The 17,278-nt window shown below is 41.4% G+C and overlaps 1 protein-coding gene and 1 non-coding gene across 3 annotated transcripts in view; one reads left to right on the forward strand and one right to left on the reverse strand.

Annotated features, from left to right (window-relative positions):
* FRY (FRY microtubule binding protein) overlaps positions 1–17,278 on the reverse strand; it is a 248,217-nt gene that overhangs the window by 219,496 nt on the left and 11,443 nt on the right. The window lies entirely within an intron of this gene.
* On the forward strand, positions 15,451–15,557 carry LOC138089364 (U6 spliceosomal RNA). Its single transcript, XR_011145795.1, has one exon. It is a non-coding gene; the product is annotated as a U6 spliceosomal RNA (small nuclear RNA).

Consider the following 17,278-nt stretch of genomic DNA (forward strand, 5'->3'; position numbering starts at 1 on the left):
TCCACAGGCCGCAGGGCAACTATGCCCGTGTGCCATAACTACTGAGCCCAGGCACTGCAGCTACTGAAGCCCATGGGCCTAGAACCCATGCTCTCTGCAGCAAGAGAAGCCACCGTAATCAGAGGCCCACACACCACAGCTGGAAAACAGCCCCCTCTCACCGTAACTACGCAGCAGGCAATGCACTCCACTCCAGTACTCTTGCCTGGAAACTCCCATGGATGGAGGATCCTGGTAGGCTGCAGTCCATGGGGTCGCTAAGCGATGGACACGACTGAACGACTTCACTTTCACACATTGGAGAAGGAAATGGCAGCCCACTCCAGTGTTCTTGCCTGGAGAATCCTAGGGGCAGCAGAGCCTGGTGGGCTGCCATCTATGGGGTCGCAGAGTCGGACATGACTGAAGTGACTTAGCAGCAGCAGCAGCACCATAATTAGAGAAAAACTGAGTGCAGCCACGAAGATCCAATGTAGCCAAAAATAAGTAAAATAAGGTAGCCACAGATAATGAATCTTTAATAATTAATACATCTGCTGATGATCTGAATTCATTTAGACATGGTTGAATCATGACAGCTTCTGACAGCACAGATACAATACAGAGAATAGTAAAGTGCACTTTGGAAAGAATTCTATTCAGTATTATTAAACTGAAATGTTTTGACACATCAAGGGTTAAACCTCATGACCTGAAAAAATTTACTCAGAGATCATTTGTTCCCTGATGATGCTAAATAAATGTCATGCATTTTAAACTATATTAATATAATCTAAATTTAATAAATAACATAAAATGGACTGATGGCATGCTTAATTGATAGTTCCGTGATAATCCTCAAATATTAATTGAATGATGACTTTAAAGTTGGTGCTTTTTATTACTTCAACAGTTAATCTAATATTCATAAAAATTTCCTTTCTGTATCTGTGTGGCCTGGTGGCCTGACTGCAAATATTTTCAAGTGCAAGTGAAAGCCCAAACTGGCTGTTTCTATTTTCACAAGCTTAGAAGTTGCAAGGACATTCCTGAGTGTATCTGGTTAACCTCATTGCTTTGGGAAAGACTGTTTCTAGGCTACTGACAGACTGATACTATTTCATGCTACTTGATTAACATGAAGGTTAGATTATATAACCACTTCCATCAAATGGGACCTACAGGACTGGATGAACCTTCCTTAATGTATATTATAATCTACCTTATCATATTATGGGAAGCAAGAAATAGCCTTTAGACACCCACTCAAATTTTTCTAGCACGGAGAACAAGTCAGCATTTAAAATTATGATACTGAATATTAACTATATCAAAACCCTGAAGTGATAAGAAACTCAAGCTGATAATGATTCTTTCTCTTTTTTTCCATCATTGGTCTTAAAAACCCAACATTTCTCACTGAATCTTTAGAACCAGTGTGTGATATGTTCAATGAAATATTTCAGTAATAAGATGTTACATTTTATTTGCATAATCACATGCTCACTAGCCTTTCTAGAAATTCAGTAAATACAAGGGGCCTCCCCGGTGGATCAGCAGTAAAGAATCTGCCTGTGATGCCAGGAGATGCAGGTTTGATCCCTGGGTCAGAAAGATCCCCTGGAGGAGGGTATGGCAACCCACTCCAGTATTCTTGCCTGGAAATCCCCATGGACAGAGGAGTCTGGCAGGCTGCAGTCCATGGGGGTCACAAAGAATTGGACATGACTGGGCAACTAAATAACAACAGTAAATACAAGTGCTAAAAGTGTCATAGAAACACAGCAGTTAACGGTAAGATGCCAGTGCCAAAAGGATTATGTATATCTTTTCACTATTTTTCCATGACATAACATAGTACAGAATATAATCATTCACTTGGATTAACAAATCTTTCAGAGACAAAGAACCTCTGAGGCTGTCTTAGAATAGAAACCAAATTAAGTACAACATAAGCAAACATTCCATGCAGCCTCACCCCTTCCCTGTGGAAACCATAGTAAGGGCCAAGAACCTATCAAAGACAGTGTGTCATTCATTATGCTTGGAGGCAATGGCTATCATACTGGCTTCTAGTTGTAGGTGGCAACTGCCAAGCAGGTCATTACCTATAGAGAGATGCAACAAACAAATGCAATCCGAAAACGTTTACCAGGAAGGCCTCTAGGAAAATACTGGTTTGTTCTGGTGCAGGGCACTCCTGGAACCCAGGCACTGTTAAAGCAGTGTTCTACCAACAGGTGTGCAATACTTATGACATACAGATTGTCTGAACCGACACAGAGCATCTCTTTAAACCTCCACGTGTCACCCATTCTCTTGTAAGTTACCAGGTGCACTTAGGCCCCACCTTGGAGAGGAAAATCAGAAGGGGTTCTATGCTAATGAGAAATGAAAGAACTTACTTGTGTTAGACATACTCTAAGTGCTTCTTCTTCAAAAACTTTTTTCTGAAGATGAATCAGCTTAAAAAAGCACTCCCCAGTTCCACAGCAGAAAGTGCAATGCCTAATCGGATCTCTCCCTCACCTATAGTCTTTTAATTATGTTATATTGGAGGAACACTGTATTGATCCTATTTCTTGAGTTTAATGCATTTATTCTGGGAGGAAGAGGGCTGACAAAGGACTCTTTACAGCTCTTTTTATAGAGCTTGGGAGCTCCATAAAAAGCACAAATTCCACAACAAATTTCACCAGTTTCTGGTGAAATTGGTGGAAAGCTTGATCTATCTTTTTTAAAGGCTCCACAAGTAATTCGGATGTGCAGCCAGGTTTGGAAGCTACTGGTGGCCTCTGGAAATATTTAATAAAAAAAAAAATAATTTAGTGTGCTGTAAAACTGTCTCCCCAGACAGGGGAATGGGAGGGTTTAAAACAGTTACCATCTTGAACAGAGCTGTCAAGCTAGTAACCTCATCCTTACAACTGATAACATAATAAAGAACCAGAAAGTAACCTCCCCCCAAACTTGGGGCTCATTTATGTTGTCCTTAATGTATTTTTCATCTCGAGCCAGCCTCATAGTTTCTTTGCCCAAATAGATGTCACAAAACTCAAATACTCTACACAGTCTATTCAAGTTCTCACTGCAAGTCTAACTTTTATTTGCATACAACTCAGGCAGGTTTATTTGTTCAGTTTTTAAACCCTCAGTGAACTGGATGCAGAGAAGGCAAGATGTAACAAATGATCACTTCACAGATGCAAAAATTCTAAAATGCACTCACACAATTAATGATTATCTGCCTTTAGAGTTAAGCCTCCTGGAAACAACAGTCCATAGGACATTTCTGACTAGTAGCCCAGAACAAAAAAGAGGGGATCTTCAAGATGTATTGCATTAGGGACTTTTCTGGTGGTCCACTGTTAAGACTCCACATTTCCACTGCAGAGGATGAGCGTTTAATCCCTGGTTGGGGAACTAAGATTCTTCAAGCCATGCAGCATGGCCAAAAAAAAAAAAAAAAGGATGTATTGCATCAATAGTGGAGGGTGAAAACTCAAAGGATTTTCATATTTTTAGCCAGAACATCTAAATACTTAAGACAATGAACTTAATAATGGGAGCTCAGAGAGGTACAGTTAAAACGAGAGAAAACAACTAGTGCATCTGAAAAAGCATCATTTAAACCAATATTTCCAACTTGTAGTTTTGACTGGTCCTGAAAACATTAACCTTCTTGATCAAGTATGCAAATGCTGGTGAAATAGCTAATGCCAGGAGCTTAAGGAATGAGCTCTATCCCTCCCTTTTGACTATTCATTAAGAAAGCATACAGAAAACAACAGTATCTAAAAACCAGTTACACTGAATGTTAAAGAACCATTCAGCTAAGTATCCCATATCCATTTCCACCCAACACTTACGAATCGTCTGTACTGGTTTTATGTAGGAGCAAAAAAGAGGCATTCCCAAAAGAGAACTTTATACTTTAGAAACGAACATACTAAAGGCACCACTATGTGGGGGATTAAAATGGTTGTTTTTCTCTCAAGTTAAATTTTGCCTTTACAGGTCAATGAAGAAGCAGGAAGAAGGGACTTTTTCACATAGCTTTTTACTACTAAGGAGGCCTCTATTCCCAAGACTTTTCATCTCCACAACCTTGCTCTGCCCAAGGATCCTTTGAGACAACTCGGCCTACAGCATGGTTTCTACATTCTACTTTGGATCTGGAATTGATGATATGTTTGAGAATCAAAAAATATGGTCTAATAAAGGGTCCTCCTTCAGGTAAGATCTTAAGTGTCCAAAGCAGGCAAAATAAGGACTCCATGGCAGCCAGGACCCATAAGTCCAGGTTTAAGAGGTACTTGCCCCACCACTAGCCATGGGACCTTGGGCAAGTCAAGCAGTTTGAAATCCAGACTTTTCACTCAAAAGATAATGGATTCAGACACTTGCTATGAAAAAATAGTCATGCTCCTGCAGCATTTTAAAAGCAACTAAACATTACTTTGGCTAACCTAGAGAGCTGCATTCAAAGAAGATGTCATCAATCCGGCAGGCAGAACAAGCTGAGTGTCAGACGTCACCACTAAGCGTAATCAGTATAAGGCAACTCCCAAGATGAAATCCAGGTTTAGAATATCTTTATTTTTTTATTATGAAATGATTCTGCTGCCTAAAAGTCTGGGGACCTACTAAAAAACAATTCAAGATAATTTTAGCTGTGCTATTCAATACCAGCCACATAAAACTATGAAGCGCTTGAAATGTGGTTAGTGCAACTGAGTTACTGCATTTTCATTTTAATCCATTTAAATCAAAATGGAAAACTTGATACTTGATTCAGTTATAGGAAAAAATTTAGGTTCATCTATAATAATTTACATATGTATAACTAGTTTTTTAAACTGTAAATTTTATGATATCTAAATCGAGATCAAGGATTTTTGGCCAATTTGGTTATTCAAATTTAGATGCATTGGTGGTTTGATTCAACAATGAATTTTGGAGAATTATTCCCTCTAAAAAGAATATGAAATATTTCATTAATAATGTTTATGGTGAAGGAGAAACAGACACAGAGAACAGACCTATGGGCATCGGGGGAGGGGAGAAGCGAGAAGGAGAGATGTATGGAGAGAGTAACATGGAAATTTACAATACCATATGTAAAATAGATAGCCACTGGGGATTTGCTGTGTGACTCAGGGAATGCAAACAGGGGCTCTGTGACAGGCTGAGGGGTGGGATGGGGAGGGAGATGGGAAGAAGGATCTGGAGGGAAGGGACATGGGTGTACCTATGGCTGATTCTTGTTGATGTATGACAGAAAACCACAAAATTCTATAAAGCAATTATCTTCCAATTAAAAAAATTTTTTTTAAAAATAATGTTTATGCTGATTACATGTCAAAATAATATTTTAGATATACTGGACTAGGTAAAATACTAAAAGAAATTTCAGATGTTTTCAAGCATTATTTAATGTGACTACTAGAAAGCTTAAAACTGCAAAAAAGTCGTGCATTATATTTCTATTGTATATGCTGTTCTCCAGGCCAATTACTGCTTTATAAAACTTAAGACATATGGGAAACTATTTTTGTGAATAAACATGAAAAGCCATTCAGAAAAGCCACCGTGTTGCATAACTATGAATCAGTAAACACCTCTAGCCATAAATATTCAAAAATAAGCAATAAAATATTGATGTATTGATTCAATATGTGAATATCTATTAATCACTCCAAAAACTATCAGGCTGGGTAAGACTGGGAACTTGGTTTTAGAGGGACTCTGTTTCAAGACCGAGGAGTTAGCTGTATGCCTGCTTGAAGCTGAAAAAGTTAAAGTAACTTGTCCAAATCGCACACCTAAGGGCCTCCAAGACAGTTCTCCTGACTCAGAAATGTGTACTCTTCCTGCTATACCAGACTGCTTAGAAACTGAGATGCAAAAACACCGTAAAAGAGATCTCAGATATTAAATGCTTCCACATGGCACCCAAATCCACATAAAACCAAAAACATAAAACTGACTAGGAAACAGATTTTTAAACGTCTTAATACTCCCTTAGCCCTGTCTAACTATATCCCACACGTTACAGCTGAGTACACACGGATTTGGGAGAACCACTGTATTACCATCAGCATTCTTACTAAAAATCGTGGATTCCCACTTTGCCTGCCTCTTGAGGGTCACTTCTTTGCAATTCAGGGCAATCCAAAGCACCTACTGCAGTGCTCTGCACACAGTGGGTTCTCAGTGTGTATCTGTTTGTTTACAGCTTTAATTTGGAAGCCACAGGACCGAGGGAGGAAAAGCTGGTAAAACGGTCTGACAAAATGTGAATTCCTCACATAGAGACCACAGTCTTGATTCATACTGTTCTCACAGCAGGATCATTTCATCGGCTAATCCCCACCTGAAACCTCAGAGTCCTTGGAGCGCTAGGGAACATGGGCTCCTATTCAAGCAGAAAGCTCAACTGGCAACTGTGTGTCTGGAGCTTTGGTGGGCTTCTATTTCATTCCAGGAGGTAGGTCTTGAATTCCCTTCAGCTGCTCTGGCCAGCTACCCTACCACTCCCTTCCTCTGCTTCTTCACTCCAGCCACACACTTTTTGCTTGACATGCCTTTTCCTCCCAATCCTGCCAACACATCTTCTCTTTCAAAGACCTTTTACAAATCCAACTGGTACCACAAAACCTCCCTTAACCAAATGAAAGGGCAACGGTTCTTTTCCTCACCCAATTACATCCTGGGATGCAATAACTTTGAGCCCTCAGAATGGAAAGGGATGGAAATATTTAAATATGTATCTATATGAATGGAGTTTTGTTACTGTATAAATTTAAATGTGTATATGTATGAATGGAGTTTTGTTACTGTATAACTTCTTGGTTTATGGTTTAAAGTATTATTTCTGTCTCAACTATACTGCTGTTAGTTCATTTATTTAATTCTCATTGTTAAGTAGCTTTTTATTTTTCTAACTTTTTAGTCCTTTTTTTCTTTTTTCTGGCCTCACGGCACAGCATATGGGATCTCAGTTCCCCAACCAGGGACCAAACCTGCGTGCCCTGCGGTGGCAGCACGTGGTAAACCACTGGACTACCAGCTCCTTACTATCGAGTAGCTTTTTAAGAACTTGTTCACATGCTGATGTGCCTTCCTGAAATACTACATGTGGCAGACATGTAATTATAACTTTAAGTTCCTTTATTGTGCAATATTCATTGAGAGAACTAAGTGCTCAAGACAGGCTAAGTGTAAGGTTTACACTGTTGGTTTATGACAAATTAGGTGCATGCCTGCCTTACTTTCCTATGTGATGACAAACCATCTGCCATGACTTATTAATTGTTACAGAGCACTCGGTGGCATTCTGAAGCCGTGACGGCCATGCCCTGGCAGCCCATAAAAGTGAATACAACTTCCAGCAGTTTCCTCACGTAAGGGCAGGGAGGAGGCACTGGGAGAATCTGATTCAACTAGCCTAATGGCATAGAGTTTGAACTGGCACAAAAACACAGAAAAATATGTCATCATCGAGTTGCCTAAGACTAGGAGAGATCTTTCTCCTAGAGAGATTTACGCAAGTCCACATGGCCTGGGAAGCACACCAGCTCTCTCTAGAAGGTGGAGAGGAACTCGAGAGCCGGCCCTAGGAGGACCAAACCATGTACGGCTATGAATGCACCAAAAGGCAACAGAGATCACATCATCCTGAACCTTGTCTCTTAAATAGTGTTTGTGACCTTTCGTGATGCATTGCTTTCCTGTGAAAGTCACACTACACAGTCCTAGGAGATTTCCATATACAAAAATTGGTTAGACAAATTAGGGGATGTCCCTGAAGGTCCAGTAAGCTAAGACTCCACGCTTTCACTGCAAGGGTTGTGGGTTTGATCCCTGGTTGGGGAACTAAGATCCCACATGCTGTGTGATGTGGCCAAAACAAAACAAAACAAACTGGTTAGACAATTTAGATGAACTGATAACTTGAAACCATTCCAAAGTATTCCAGAGGGCTGTGCAGCATTCATTAGAGTCTTATTTGTACATTTAAATGATTCAAGGTGCCTTGCTCATCTAAATTTTATTTTATTGAAACACAAAAGCTCTGTCCATCTATATAATCTGGGAATAACCATGAACCAAACTCAACAATATATATCAGCAAGAAAATGCCTCTGCTACTCTGGTGCAATAAATTAAATGAGATATCAGCAGGTAATTCCATCATCATCACCTTTTAGCTTCAACACAAATATTTTAAGAGCACAACTCCATTCAACGTATAATTTCAAAACGCTGTTCTGCTCTTGCCCTCTCTTTTTTAAGCCACTTGCATGAGCTACATCATCACGCATATCAATATCTTGTGGTAAAATCAAGCACAGCCTCGGTTTAGGGAGGACTCTGAGCCCTGGCAATGCTAACCCAGACAAGTTGCTTGAAACTGTCCCCTCCTGCCACCTCTCCTTCTCCCTTACTTTGAGTTGGGTTATCCTCATAGAGATTCTTCTCCCTCCATTTTCAACCCAAACGCCCAGCATTCCCTGGAATCTGTCCATGTTGCTCCTGGTTTAAAAAGCTGTGGGGCACCACACTTGAAAATGTGCGGGCTATTTTCAAATATCTTTTCATATTGATTTCTAACATAAATCCCCAGTGATAAGAGAACAGCCTGTGTACTATATCAATACCTTTAGACATGAAATGTTTGCACCTTGCTTCATGTCTCTGGATATGTTTCACTGTCTCCTGGTTTATAGTCTATGGGAACTTGAATAGAACTTGTATCCTGTTGTTGTGTGAAAACTGTATAAATCTTAATTATGTTGAATAAGTTTATAGTGCTTTTCAGGTCTACTGTATCCTTCTACTTTTCTATTCATTAAGTTTTGAGAGTTTGATATTGAAACTCCAACTAAAAATCTTAATTTACCTACTTAAAAAATAATTTTAATATGTAGTAGAACCATATGCAACTTTGCTGTGTATTTTCCAAGTCTCCTGTAAATGTGTTATCATACTGTCAAAATTTTTAAAATAAAAAAGAAGGAGGAAAAAAACAAACAAAAGCAGTGGGGCTTGCCTGATGCTTTCAGGGTAAAGCCCAGACCCTTCAACAGCTCCTTCAGTGCTCCTTACGATCTGACACGATTGTCTGCAGGTACCTTCTGTCACTCTTCTGGGACCCTGAGATCCAGCCGCTCCCTGAATCCATGAATCTCATACCCCCCAGTATTTGATCACACTCTTCCCTTTGCCCTCCCCTCTCCTTTCTGTAGCATTCTTCAAGTTCAAATGTCACGGCCTCTTGGAACAATTCCTCTGCCTCTTCCCTCCCACGTTAAAAAAAAAAAAATTAATCATTTTATCCTCTGGATGATTATTTATGTCAGTATCGCTGAGTCCAAGCACAAGGCCTGGCACAGAAAAGAACATTTATCTGATAAGCATTTTTGTTCTCCGCAACTTCCTTCTATCTCTTCTTTCATCAAAGCCAGCTGCCTTTGACTGCATAGTCCATAGCAGGCAGGAGGTGGTCCTGCTGCGTAGGCTGTATCCGGCCTGGTGCCCTACTCAAGCAGGCATCCGATAATTTGTAAGAGAAGGGGAAGGCTGTTGATTCACTGACAGGAACTTACTGAAGCTCATTCAGGCATGTCCAATTTGATGCTCTGAGTAAATCCATCTTAACTGTCAGGACAAAATCTTTGTGTTCAGAACTTTTTTCTACTAAGACAATCAATTTCTCCAAATATGAAACAGCAGCATCCCTCCCATGGAAAAAGACCTTGATCATGAATTATTTCTGTAATCTCACTAAAAATAGTTTCCTTCTAATTTGGCAAAAGTGGCTGGAAGGTTTAAAAGTAAAGTTAAATCCATTTAACTTAAATGACACTGTAGGCAAACATAGGAATAAGGTAATATATTTTCTAGAGAAAGCAATCTTTGACAGTGTCAACTAATTAAAAAAAAAACAACCCAATCACAGAAATATTCCCTGAAGTTGGCTGATTACTACATAAATACATGATTTCACTCTAACTTCATCTTGAGTTTCATGGATACACGGGCCCTGAGTTCTGTGAACACAACGTCCATCCATGTTGCTGCAAAATGGCAAAATTTTGTTCTTTTTTATGGCTAAGTAGTATTGCATTGAATGTATCTATACTACATCTTCTTTGTCCATTCATCTGTTGATGGACACCTAGGCTGCTTACATATCTTGGCAATTATAAAGAAGGCTACTGTGAACACTGGAGTGATGAATCTTTTTGAATTAGCATTTTTTTTTTTGGAGCGGGGATATATATCCAGGAGTAGAACTGCTGAATTTAACTTATTAAATCCACTCAAAGAAAACAGGTGAAGGTCACAGAGGGAAAGAGACTTTATAGCCAAGGCTGGATGTTGAGTCCCAGCTTAGAGCAAACTCCCTCCACCCCCCAATACAGAACATTGTTACTGCTTGCTGGGAGCTCATCCATGATGGGATCAATGTAAGTTATATTTGGCCATAGGCCTCCTACACCCTTTCAGGTAATTTTACTCACTGTTAATATGTAACAGTTTCTTATCAAGTGCCAATGTGCCCTGCAAGGTCTGGGGAATATAAGGATGAACAGATGGTGGATTCTTAGCCCAGGAGGGACCTAGACCACACAGCACACGTACACAGCACTGTGGCCCCTGCTACTGTGGAAGCATGCAGAAAGAGCAGGGGAGGTGGAGCAGTCAGAGAAGACTTCACCCCGAAGGCGGCATCTGGACTCACACTTGGGAGAGGACTCTGGCTCAGGTCCAAAAAACACATGCTTAAGGTTTCTGAACTGTGGTGCTGGAGGAGGCTCTTGGCAGCAAGGAGATCAAATCAGTCAATCCGAAAGAAAATCAATCCGGAATATTCATTGGAAGGACTGATGCTGAAGCTCCAATACTTTGGCCACCTGATGCAAAGAGCCGACTCACTGAAAAACACCCTGATGCTGAGAAAGACTGAAAGCAGGAGGAGAAGGGAACAAAAGAGGATGAGACAGTTGGATGGCATCACCAACTCAATGGACATGCTGCTGCTGCTGCTGCTAAGTCGTTTCAGTCATGTCCGACTCTGTGCGACCCCATAGACAGAAGGCCACCAGGCTCCCCCTTCCCTGGGATTCTCTAGGCAAGAACACTGGAGTGGGTTGCCATTTCCTTCTCCAGTGCATGAAAGTGAAAAGTAAAAGTGAAGTTGCTCAGTCGTGTCCGACTCTTAGCGACCCCATGGACTGCAGCCTACTAGGCTCCTCCATCCATGGGATTGTCCAGGCAAGAGTACTGGAGTCGGATGCCATTGCCTTTTCCCAAAGGACATGAGTTTGAGAAAATTCCAAGAGATGGTGAAAGACAGGGAAGACTGGTGTGCTGCAGTCCAGGCGGTCGCAAAGAGTCAGACAAGACTCAGCAACTGAACAACAACAAGGTTGAACTCATGTGATGGTTGCAAGACAGGCTTCAACTGTAGCACATACCCTGCTGCACTAGCAGTCACTCCACACAACTATGAATTCTGAGATTTTCTGATGTTCCAGAAATACACCTCTTTACCAAAAGGTCTTCTACAGGGAGTGGTAAAGACCAGATCGCCAAGGCAAGATGTTATACAAAGAGACTCCAGCACCCTGTGGTCCCTGGCCCTATTGTCTTAGCAATGAACATTTTAAAACCATTAACTCACAGAGGAATTTAGATAAGCATTAATAATAATAATGGCCACAATTTATCAAGCAATTACAATAGTGAGGCTGTATATTAAGCATTTTATAAACATTACTATTGTTGTTCAGTCAGTCGTGATCGACTTTTTGTGACCCCGTGAACTACAGCACGCTAGGCTTCCCTGTCCTTCACTATCTCCCAGAGTTTGCTCAAATTCATATCCATTGAGTCAGTAATGCCATACAACCATCTCATATTCTGTTGCCCCCTTCTTCTTCTGCCCTCAATCTTTCCCAGCATCAGGGTCTCTTCCTTCGCATCAGGTAGCCAAAGTATTGGAGCTTCAACTTCAGCATCGATCCTTCCAATGAATATTCAGGGTTGATTTCTGTTACAGTCGACTGGTCTGATCTTCCTGCTGTCCAAGGGACTCTCAAGAGTCTTCTCCAATACCACAATTTGAAAGAATCAATTCTCTGGTGCTCAGCCTTCTGTATGGTCCAACACTCACATCTATACATGAATACTGGAAAAATCATAGCTCTGACTATATGGGCCTTTGCTGGCAAAGTGATGTCTCTGCTTTTTAATATGCTATCTAGGTTTGTCATAGCTTTCCTTCCAAGGAGCAAGCATCTTTTAATTTCATGGTTGCAATCACCATCTGCAGTGATTTTCAGTTCAGTTCAGTCACTTAGCAGTGATTTTAGAGCCCAAGAAAATAAAATCTGTCACTGCTTCCAGTTTTTCCTCTTCTATTTGCCATGAAGTGATGGGAATTAAAAGACGCTTACTCCTTGGAAGAAAAGTTATGACCAACCTAGAGAGCATATTCAAAAGCAGAGACATTACTTTGCCGACTAAGGTCCGTCTAGTCAAGGCTACAGTTTTTCCAGTAGTCATGTATGGATGTGAGAGTTGGACTGTGAAGAAGGCTAAGCACTGAAGAATTGATGCTTTTAAACTGTGGTGTTGGAGAAGACTCTTGAGAGTCCCTTGGACTGCCAGGAGATCCAGCCAGTCCATTCTGAAGGAGATCAACCCTGGGATTTCTTTGGAAGGAATGATGCTAAAGCTGAAACTCCAGTACTTTGGCCACCTCATGTGAAGAGTTGACTCATTGGAAAAGACTTTGATGCTGGGAGGGATTAGGGGCAGGAGGAGAAGGGGACGACAGAGGACGAGATGGCTGGATGGCATCACTGACTCGATGGACATGAATCTGAGTGAACTCCGGGAGTTGGTGATGGACAGGGAGGCCTGGCGTGCTGCGATTCACGGGGTCGCAAAGAGTCGGACACGACTGAGCGACTGAATTGAACTGATGGGACGCATTCAATTATTATGGCTTAATGGTAGGCATATTACATACACATGTATGTATATTATTTATTTATAAAGAGAGATACAATATATATTAACACCTTTCTACAGAATCAGAGTGGAAGCACCTTGCTCAAAGTCACATAGCAAGTTAGGGGCTGAGGCAAAGCACATGGTCATAACTATCCCAAATCACACAGAATAAAAGTAAATCAAACAAGCTTAAATCAATTCTTTCCATACTTTGTATTACAATCAAAATTAATGAACTCCAGTGGTCAAAGAGGCAGAAGAATTAAAAAAGGACAAAAACGAAGTAAAACATCGTGGTTCCTCCATGTAAAAAAGGGTCCATGTTGAAGAACCACAGTTTTGTGTGGGGACTGAGCCTGTCCTTACGCCAGAACGCAGTGAAGAACTAGGTTTGCATTATGGCCCTTTTTCCTTTGTGCCACATGACCAGCACTGCATCGTTTCCTTCTGCAGCAGGGCTTGGTGAAGGGTGTGATTCACTTCTGTTTTTCAGTAAGAAAAAAATAAAAGCAAGTAACCCCAATGAGATGAAACTCTTGGCTGGTAGTTAACTTTCTGCTTACAAGGAGATGGAGCCTTGGATCCAAGCTCTGAGCACACATGACTTTGCCAGCCCAGCACCATCAAGCCTGGGCTGTTCTTTGGCATGAATTGAACCCTGTCCATAAGGAACTTTCTAACCTTCTCTCCACTGTGTGGGTCTACAGCAGAAACTTCATGACAACACTGAGCTGAATAGATCAGCTGAGTGGTCATCTTTCAATATAACACATGGTTTAATCAGACACAGACCGAAGTGGGGAGGGATGGCCTCGGAACAGCGTCAACAATTTATCCTTTCCCCAGAGCCTGAAGAGCACTTTCATTCTCCTGGCCCAAGAAGTGACAGTCTCTGAGTCACTCCCTGAAACAAGAGCCTTATCTGGCAGAACAATATGATATTTAATGAGCTCACTGGGCCAGTTTGAAGACTGTTATTTTGTGTATAAGGGACACTTGAGAACTGTTGAGTGGCCCTTCCATCACTGGAGTTTGGACCCTTCACGAGTAATTAGAGCCTCGGCCTGAGTTCATGTGTTTTATTAGCAAATAATTATACTGAGCTCTTGGGTTTTCCCTTAACTATAAGCCAGCTTTTCCTTAATGTCTGCATCATGCCCACCAAACCCAGGCTCTTCAACTCTCACCAGCATGAAAGTACACAGTAGTATGTCCTACTCTTTCTACCTTAAATTGTGTTGCCTGCCCTGAACCAACACTGCATGCCTGGGCCATGACTGTGATGACAGAGTGTGGGTCAGAGATGGAATCCAAGTCTGTATTCTACCAAACTTTTTCTTCATGACTTTTTTATTTGTTACAGGACTGGGTTTTGGAAAGTTTTTTTTATTAAAATATCTCATTAATATGCTTAAAATGTAATGAAATCACTAATAATATTGCATATGAAACTATACTTATAAAATGTGATGGAGAAAGAGAAGAGAAAAGAAAAAAAATTAACGAAAGAACAGAAGAATATGAAAGGAAAAGAACAGAAAGAAGTAAATAATCTACAGAATTCTTAAGCCTACCAGAACAGATCGGATAAACATGGTCAAGACAACGAATTCAGATGATGACGCAAGTTCACAATGATATTGTGATTATTCAGTGTGCTTGCTACCATCAACACGAGGCCGACCCTGCCTGTGGGAACATCACTCTCAGTGCTGACACACAGTTCCAAGGGCCAAGGTGAAGACAACCACTCAAGGCTGTGGAAAAGACCAGACTGTCCTGGGAAGGCAGAGAGGCGGGGGCAGCAGCAAGGCTGGCAAGGAGGAGTTAAGATGCTCCAGGTGAGAGGTGACGAAGACCTGGAGCAAGGCTGCGGTAGAGGTGATGGTGACGGAGACCCAGATGCAGAAAGAAGCACAGGACGTTTCAGCCAGATTTTGAATGAAGACCAAAGGGTTGAAAAGAGCTGAGTTTCTTGCCTGAGACGACCCCTAGAGAAATTCAGCATCCATAATAAGAATACTGAGCACAGTAAAGGACCTGGAAGAGAGAGATGGAGCTACAGCTTCACCAGGCTGTTGAGAAAAAGATTCAGCATTGGAGAGGACTATCAGCAAAGCAGGGATAGAACAGAAAAGCTGGCCTTCAGGGTCGGTGAACCACATTTACGTACAAACAACAGTCACTCTTTACTCAGAGACACAATTCATCTTTCATGGGGTCGGTCCCCGTCATATTCAACTGTGATTGTTGATTTATGTAGGTCTCTTTCACGAGACAATCCTCTCCTTAACAGCAGGAACTTGACTCATGTTCAGCTTAAAGTCACTTCTGGTCATTAGGATTTAGTTTTCTGTTTCTCCTTCTGCTGTCTACACCGAACTGTGTGTCCCAAGGCTGGACGCAGCATGTCAATCAGAGTGGCCAAGAATGAATTGATCCGTGCTCGCTTCGGCAGCACATATACTAAAATTGGACCGATACAGAGAAGATTAGCATGGCCCCTGTGCAAGGATGACACGCAAATTCGTGAAGCATTCCATATTTTTAACTGGAAGTGCAATTAAAAAAAAAAAAGAATGAATTGATCCTATTTTCAGGAACAAATGGGCATCCCAGGAGTTCCCCCAGCAACCGAATCGCAGTTGCAAGCTTGCACTGAGGGCTGAAAAGGCGACACCTGCATCTTTCAAACGTTCTGGTGGCACAGCAGCACAGGATGGGGGGGTGGGCAGGGCTCCTGCTGTTTCACCGACAGAACAGAGGCTCTGCAGGCGGAGCCAGATCTGAATCCAGCTGCCAGTGCTTACTCATGTCCTTCCCTTGGGGAAGTCATTTATTTTAGGGTTTTTACCTGTGAGGAGACATTTGCCTCACCAGGATTTAATGAAGTTTAAATGAGATGGCGCATAGCACGCTGGCTGAAACCGAGCTGATTCTTCTTATTTGACTATGTGTAAGATTAACTTGGGGCGGGGGAGGCCATGGACAGGTAAAGTCAGGCTTAAAGCCCTTTCAAATAGCTGAATCTGAACAATGAGAATGAAAGCTAAACCTCACTGGAAAATACTGACATTTCTATGTAAGCAGAAACATCTGAAAATAGGAAAACATTTGGTCACTTTTGGGTAACATCAAAATTAAGGATATTTCATCTGCTACGGCCAAATGGCACTCAAATGAATTAATACTGTATTTTTTCATTTTAATCTAACAACAGATTTGAATATACCCATTACGTTTCTTTGTGTTTTTGTCTTTCAACTGAGAACTAGGTACAATCTCAAGTTTCTGATGTAGTAATATTCTTCCTTACAACTTGCTTTTTTAAAAAAACAAAAAACCAGATTCAATTTCTTATTGAAGGGCCATAAGAAAGGAAGCATCAGAAAATGCTCCTTTTTCTGAAACTGGAGGCAGAGAGAAAATTTTTATCTTGAGTACTCTCAAAACTCTTTGCCACTGCTTCTTGACACACATGACTGTGGTAAATTGCTAGGAAGTACATGTCAACATCCTTCTTCTGCTCCTACCTGAGGTTCATCAATTTTACCTACTGTTAATCAGTATCTTTAGGGCCTCCCTGGTGTCTCAGACAGTAAGGAATCCGCCTGCAATGCGGGATTTCTGGGTTCGATCCCTGGGTTAGGAAGATCCCCTGGAGGAGGGGATGGCAACCCACTCCAGTATTCTTGCCTGGAGAATCCCATGGAGAGAGGAGCCTGGTGGGCTAGAGTTCATGAGGTCACAAAGAGTCAAACATGACTGAGCGACTCAGCACAACACTTCATAATTTAGTGTTTCTCCTAGAGTCTAGGTTTGATTCTCAGCTCTGCCACATACAAATAGTATATGTCAAGCTGGGTCATGGTGAAGATTAGAGAAAATGATGCAAGTAAAGCATTTAATATAGCACTGATACTTCCACAGGGGCTTATAACATCAGCTATCATTATTACGTTTAATGCAATGTTATATAACAAGAGGTGGTCATTAATAGTCACCTGTACTTGTACATTTTATATTTTATGGGGGTTACTACTGGTGGCTCTTGCCTGGGAAATCCCATGGACAGAGGAGCCTAGTGGGCAGGAGTCCATAGGGGTCAACTAAGTGACTGAACACACACTGGTTGCTCCCCTTTCCCCTTGGTAAAAGACTACTTTGTTCAGGTAGCAGGCAGAAGTCTTGTCTAACAGAAGGTGGACCAAACCCAGTGCAGGGCATGAATCAAGTTTGTTGAAGCCAACACGGTAATTCCATTCAACTT

The sequence above is a fragment of the Capricornis sumatraensis genome, chromosome 12, assembly GCF_032405125.1.
Source record: "Capricornis sumatraensis isolate serow.1 chromosome 12, serow.2, whole genome shotgun sequence".
Taxonomy (NCBI): Eukaryota; Metazoa; Chordata; class Mammalia; order Artiodactyla; family Bovidae; genus Capricornis; species Capricornis sumatraensis.